This window comes from Jaculus jaculus, chromosome 18 (assembly GCF_020740685.1).
Source record: "Jaculus jaculus isolate mJacJac1 chromosome 18, mJacJac1.mat.Y.cur, whole genome shotgun sequence".
NCBI lineage: Eukaryota > Metazoa > Chordata > Mammalia > Rodentia > Dipodidae > Jaculus > Jaculus jaculus.
Window position 1 is genome coordinate 34,709,112 of NC_059119.1, and position 7,044 is coordinate 34,716,155.

The following is a 7,044-nucleotide window of genomic DNA, read 5'->3' on the forward strand; positions in this document are numbered from 1 at the left end:
CGGCTTTTTATTTACGTATTTAATTTACTTAATATGAGAGAGAATTGGCACACCAGGGCCTTCAGCCTCCGCAATTGAACTCCAGACATGTGCACCTCCTTGTGCGCATGTGCAGTTGCATGCTTGCGTCACTGTGCATCTGGCTTGTACGGGACCTGGAGAAGTCTAATATGTGTCATTAGGCTTCGCAGGCAAGCGCCTTAACAGTTCAGCCATCTCTTTTTTTTTTTTTTTTAAAGCAAAATGAAAACTTTTATTAGCTGCTTGATTCTACTAAGTCTAAACAGAAATAATTCAGATGATTAACCCAACAAGGCACTTCTTTTCAAAACCAGCAGCAGTAATTTGTTGTGCAATGCCTATCTCTAACAAGCTGGTTTTCCTCTGTTCTGCTCCTTCATCCTACGGGTGCTCAGTCTAACAGACTGCCTTCTGCAGCTGCCTCTGGAAGCAGAGAAACCATGGTAAGTAAGAGGAATGACGTGTGCCTGAAGGGTCCTGGGGCCCAAGAACACATGCTGGGGCTGCGCAGGGCCAGGATGCTTCCATACAGAGGCCAAAAGACTGTTTCCAGGAGGAAAAAGGATCACATCCTGGCTGTTTGGTCGTCCTGAGACTCACAGCTAGCTAAGCTCTTGGGTAGTGGTCAAAACAAACCTTTTGATTACCTTCTGAAAACTTTCATTCTGCTTTTGTTGATGCTTTGTCCATAATTTACTGACTTAATGACAACAATGTATTTAGGCCAATTAGGAACAAAGCCAAATTGCATTCTTGGGTCTAATTAGCTGATAAATCACATTTTGCTAGTGACTTTGTCATGTAGCCTTTAATAAAAACTCATAAATCGCATTGATTATTCCCCAAGAGATTAGAGACCGATGATAATTCAGATGAGCACCTCTGAAAAGATTCACCAGCTTCCTATCCCGCTCTAGCCAAATGGTTTTGAAAATGTTGGAGAAGGACTGAAATTCCCCACCAATCTGAGACTGTATTCAAGCCTTTACAACATTAACTGGAAAAAACAAGAATCTCAACATGGCACCCAGAAGACCTCCACAGATGAAGTCATGGACCAGATGAGTATTATGCGTCGTCACCGTAAGCAGATGCTCTTAATAGGTCCTCGAAGGCCAAAGAAAAGGGCATTGCTAAATCCATTTCGGAAAAGAATAGGCACCAAGCCTCGATAATATTCCCTAACCCCATGACATTTCAGTGCCTGGAAAGCCTGGTAAGAGTTTGTGAACTTGTCATGATGCTTATGATCTTGAAGCAGTGTCTGAACTCTTTCCAATGGAGTGAAAACGGCTTCTGTTGTCCCTGCAAGTATTGCTGCCACGCCACAGGTTACAAACTCAGGAGCACTGGCATGCTTCCGGATAAGGCGAGATAAATCCTCATAGAGACCAAACATAAGGGCCAGGGTAGTGGTTTTCTGCATCAATGTGGGAGGATTCCACGATACAGGTTCCGAAATCCATCCCTTCTGAACTGCAGGACTGCATCCCGGGTTTTGAGCCCATACAGCTGCTGCCGAAAGAGGATCTTCTGAAGGGGATACGTGATCGCTACATTGTTGAAAGCTGCGCAGCAGCCGCACAAGTAATGCTTCCTTTCTCCAACGTTTGTGATGTGAGGAGACAGATCTTGTTTTGAAGATGTTAGGATCCGTGATCTTTCTCATGAGCTTCTGAATCCATCATGTTGCTTAAGACCTTTCTTCTTCAGGAAGGACTCTTTTAGCCTCATAGGCTGGCTCAATTCAGTGAGCATTTAATCATGGAAAGCACTCAGGAGTAGTCTGGAGTGCAGAAGGTCCTCAACAAGGCTGAATTATGTTATTGTTCTTTTCTGAAGTACTTAGATGTATAGATGCTCCTCAGGTTGTGCCACCAGCTAAGCCTGGTGTTAAGGATGACAGCTTTTTGGTAACTCTCCCAATTTTTTCCATTGTTATTGGCTTGTCAGGTTTGCTCTTCTATAACCAATTTTAATAACTGGGTTTCCCCTGGGCGGCCAGCGCCCACCCCACGCCCGGAGCCGCCCACCCTCAGGACGGCCAGCGAGCGAGCCTGCGCCCACGCAGGCGCAGCTCTTTTTTTTTTTTTTTTTTTTTTTTAAGCAGGGTCTCATGTGGCCCAGACTAGCCTGGAAGTAGCCAAGGATGTCCTTACACTTTTTTTTTTTTTTTTTGGTTTTTAAGGTAGGGTCTCACTCTAGTCCAGGCTGACCTGGAATTCACTATGGAGTCTCAGGGTGGCCTCGAACCCACAGTGATCCTCCTACCTCTGCCTCCCGAGTGCTGGGATTCAAGGCGTGCGCCACCACGCCCGGCTGTCCTTATGCTTCATATTCTCCTTCCCCCACCTTCCAAGGGCTGGCATTACAGGCACGTACCACCCCTCCCAGTTTCACAGGGTGCTGAGGATCACACCCAGGATTTTGTGCATGCTAGACAAGCGCTCTCCTGACTTAGCTATAGCCCAGACACATGCATTTGATTTTTCTCACCAATTTCCCATTGGCAGTGTTCCTTTTTGCTTGGCATCCCATGTGGTGGATATTTTGACTCTTTGGTCCTTTCTTCCCACATACTTCCCACATCACTTCCACGTCCCCTCAAATCAGCAGTCTTCTCTTGCCTGTCAGGTAACCCTGAAATGTGATGTGAAGGTGTGTAAGGTCCAGGCTTTGGTAGCATGCCACCCGTGAGGTAAGAGTCACACTCACACTTGACTCTCTCTCTAACACCCCATGGCACATGCTATTCTGCAGAATGAACCAAAGGCTTTGGCAGAACTGGAAGAGTGGCCAAATGTAGTCTCTGGAGCCTGGAGAAGGATGGGCAGTTGAGCTGCACTTTGAAAGCTAACCAGATTTGTTTTTCTTTTATTTACTTATTTCTTTCTTTATTTATTTTGAGGCAGGGTCTCACTGTCGCTCGGGCTAACCTGGAACTCACTCTGTAACCCCAGGCTGGCATCCAACTCGTGGCAATCCTCCTACCTCAGCCTCATGAGTACTGGGATTATAGGTGTGTGTCACCACACCCAGCTCTAGCAGATTCTTCTTTTTTTTTTTTTTTTTTTTTTTTTTTTGAGGTAGGGTCTCACTCTAGCCAAGGCTGACCTGGAATTCACTATGGAGTCTCAGGGTGGCCTCGAACTCACGGCGATCCTCCTACCTCTGCCTCCCAAGCGCTGGGATTAAAGGCGTGCACCACCACACCCGGCTCAAGCAGATTCTTTTTTTTTTTTTTTTTTTTTGGTTTTTCGAGATAGGGTCTCACTGTAGCCCAGGCTGACCTGGAATTCACTCTGTAGTCTCAGGGTGGCCTCGAACTCATAGCGATCCTCCTACCTCTGCCTCCCAAGTGCTGGGATTAAAGGCGTGCGCCACCACGCCCGGCTCAAGGAGATTATTTAAGTAGAGAAAAGAATGGAAAGTCTTCCTGAGGCCTGAGTGCTTTTTATTGTTTTTATTTTATTTTATTTTATTTTAATTTTTTGTTGTTGTTATTTTATTTATTTTATAGTTACAGAGAGAAAGAGACAGAGATAGAGAGAGAATGGGCACGCCAGGGCCTCCAGCCACTGCAAACGAACTCCAGACGCTTGAGCATCTGGCTAACGTGGGTCCTGGGGAATCGAGCCTCGAACCGGGGTCCTTAGGCTTCACAGGCAAGCGCTTAACCGCTAAGCCATCTCTCCAGCTCCTGAGTGCTTTTTAAAGAAAAGACCACCTTTGGGTGGATATAACACGTTCTCAGAGACTCCCACTGAGTCTCCTAGTAGGCCTCAATTCTCCCTGGCACTGTCACTGTAGGTTAGTTAGTTGTAGGATCCACAGTGAGGTCAGAGAGGGTCTTCCCCACACTAGGACTTCACACAAAAGGCTTGTGTCCGATTCTTCGGAGAGACCTTCAGCTGGATGTCCCTGCATGGCCTCTCTTGGGTTGTGTCAGCAGAGGTCAGGACCTCAAGCCAGTATTGTCTGATCTCACACGGGAGCCTCCCCGGCCTTGCAGCTTCCTTGTCTCTGCATGATCGCTGTGTGTTTTTCGCAGGGCGCTGACGGTGCACACCGCTTGGCGTGTGAAGACACAGTCCTGCCCTGAGGCCTCTGGGAACCTGAGCTCTGACAGACACCCAGCTCAGGGTGCAAAACGCAGCTCCAAATAGGCTAGCTGAGGCCCGAGCTGAGACGCCAGTTTCCTTCTGGGGGAGAAAATGAACCAGTGGACAGCTTCTGCGGACAAGGTGGTCTCGGAAGAAATAATAAGGCCATTTTTTTTTTTTTTTTTTTTTTGGTTTTTCGAGGTAGGGTCTCACTCTGGTCCAGGCTGACCTGGAATTAACTCTGTCATCTCAGGGTGGCCTTGAACTCATGGCAATCCTCCTACCTCTGCCTCCCAAGTGCTGGGATTAAAGGTGTGCGCCACCACGCCCGGCAACAAGGCCATTTTTGAGGGGGTTGCGGATAAGTGGGAGACAGGAACTGTGTGGTGTTTCGGGCACTCGAAAGAAGGTCTGGGCATGGAAGAGGGTGATGTGGCCACAGGCAAGTGGAAAGTTGGGGGGCAGGGGACAATAGGCCCAAGAGGAGGCAGTGGGAGGGAAGCGCTAACCCCTGAGCCTCCCGTGGGTGTAACCCTGCACACCACTCCTGACCCCCCGTGTTTCCCAGGTCTCCATCCCAGCATTGGTGACCCAAAGTAAACTCTACAGAGCAGAAGCCCACGGAGAGGGAAAAGTAGAATTGATCAGTAAGGCTAGATGTCCAAGGGGGCAAGATGATATGCTGTGTAAAACACCGAGCTTCCATCTAGGACAACCCCCTGGGTTCCTCCCAAGTACAGCTCTTCCCAGCTATGCGTCACGGCAGCTTGCCCACCCTGCGTCACGTTCTCCCCTGGAAAGGGGGCCTTGTGGTTAAGTGACGCCTGAAGAGTACCACGCACAGTCCCGGCGTGTGGCGGACTTTACTCCTTCCACAGAAGAGAAGCTTCTCATTCTTTAAGATGTGTGCTGAGAGGTTGCATCAGAAAGTAAATCCCCCAAACAGGTGAAGCTGGCTTTTTTTTTTCCCCCAGGAGACATAAATGAATTGGCTTGTCAGCATACAGGAGCTTTTCTTGGAAGTGTTGGAGTATGCCCCCAAAACAGCCAGGCAAGGAGGAATGCCCCTGTGGGTCCAGTCCAGAGACTGTCCGCCACCGAACTACATGGCTTATGGCATGTCACTAAATCTCTCTGGGAACACCTTGCTTGGGCACAGCCCCAGTTCGATGATTCCACAAAGCCTACTTAACCTAATTTGGAAAATCCATTCGCTGACCCACCCCCGAACCCAATTAATTGGGCAATCAACTTATTCATCCATTTATTTCGCTGCAGATTCTTCTTTCATCGAAAGGATGAGAAAGATCCGGTGTGCTGAGGGGTGTGCAGAGTAATGGATGCCCTGGTGTGCAGGATGCCTATTTTTACTAGGATTCCAAAGGATTTAGACACTGTGATTATTGGTAACAGAAATAAACCCAAAGCATTATGGACCAAAGGGGAAGTTAAACATATGGAGAACCACAGGCGAGGAGATCCAGGAGGCTTACAGAAGGCCTTGGACTCAGCAGCCCATTCCAAGTGGGTGGTTTCTTCCCCTTGGCCTTCCAGGCCTGCCTGCCCACTCGTTTATGCTTCTTCCTGTATCTCTTTGGTCCCATGCTTGGTGGAGGCTGAATAGCAAAGTGAATCTCATTTCCAAATTTGTAGGGTAAGAATTGGCAAGGTACTGTTCGGAGGGGCCAGCTGAACCTCCTCTACTGAGCCCAAGCCAATGAGTCCGACATCTGTAAGTCAAATATAATACCGTGGGGGTCCGTCCTAGGAGAGGAGAGTTGGGAAGTTTTAGAGAAGGGAAATTGCAACTGTCCTGACACCTCAAAGCATGCTGTAGTAAGACACATATTTGGCTGCTGTAATAAATCCCCAAATAATAGTGGGCTAGACAAGATAGAAGGTTTTTTTCTTTCTTTTTTTTTTTCTTTCAAGGTAGGGTCTCGCCCAGACCAATCTGGAATTCACTACGTAGTCCCAGGGTAGCCTCGAACTCATGGCAATCCTCCTACCTTTGCCTCCCAAGAGCTGGGATTAAAGGTGTGCGCCACCACGTCCAGCCTGGAAGTTTATTTTTGACTCTTGTGTGTAACAGCCTGCATGCAAACAGTCCAGGTGCCACAGTGTTAGGGGCCTTAGGCTCTTTCTAGCTTATGGCCCTGAAAGCTTGAAGATGACTCCCAATGTCCACATTTTGCCAGGGATGAGTGAAGGAGGGTGCAGGGAAGGCATGTACGTTTTAAAGGGCATAGCTCTTCCTGCTGAGTTCTTAAGAGCCAGAGCTTGGTCACACGGCCATAAGTCAAGAGGGTAGAAAATATTGACATAAGTTGGATAGTTGTGTGTCCAGACAAAAACTCTATTGTCCTGCAAGAAGGTCAAATCAATGTGGTAGGCACACCCCCTACAGGGATCTCTTGTGTCCTTAGTCCCTAGAAACTCACAGATGCTTTTGCCTTCTAACTATAGTCCCAAGAGCAGGTTATTGACAAGGAGAAAATAATCTGGGCAGGAGAAGACCATAGACATGGAAATGCTTCAGAAAGAATGGCCACTGTTGGCCTGGAGGGATGGCTTAGCAGTTCAGGCACTTGCCTGCAAAGCCAAAAGACCCTGGGTCTGTTCTCCAAGGGGGCACATGCATCTGGAGTTCATTTGCAGTGGCTGGAGGCCCTGGCGCGCCCTTTCTCTCTCTCTCCCTCTCCCTCTTTCTCTGTCAAATAAACAAAAAAATGAAAATAAAATATGTTTTTAAAACAAGAATGGCCACTTTTCTTTAGGATAAATGGTTTCTAAAATCCTTTTTTTTGGGGGGTGGTGTTGGGCTGACCTGGAATTCACTATGTAGTCTCAGGGTGACCTCAAACTCACAGCGATCCTCCTACCTCTGCCTCCCAAGCGCTGGGATTAGAGGTGCGCGACA

At 47.9% G+C, this 7,044-nt stretch overlaps 1 pseudogene; it reads right to left on the reverse strand.

Annotated features, from left to right (window-relative positions):
* Positions 1-818: 818 nt before the first annotated feature.
* LOC123455756 lies at positions 819-1,709 on the reverse strand (annotated as a pseudogene).
* Positions 1,710-7,044: the final 5,335 nt, after the last annotated feature.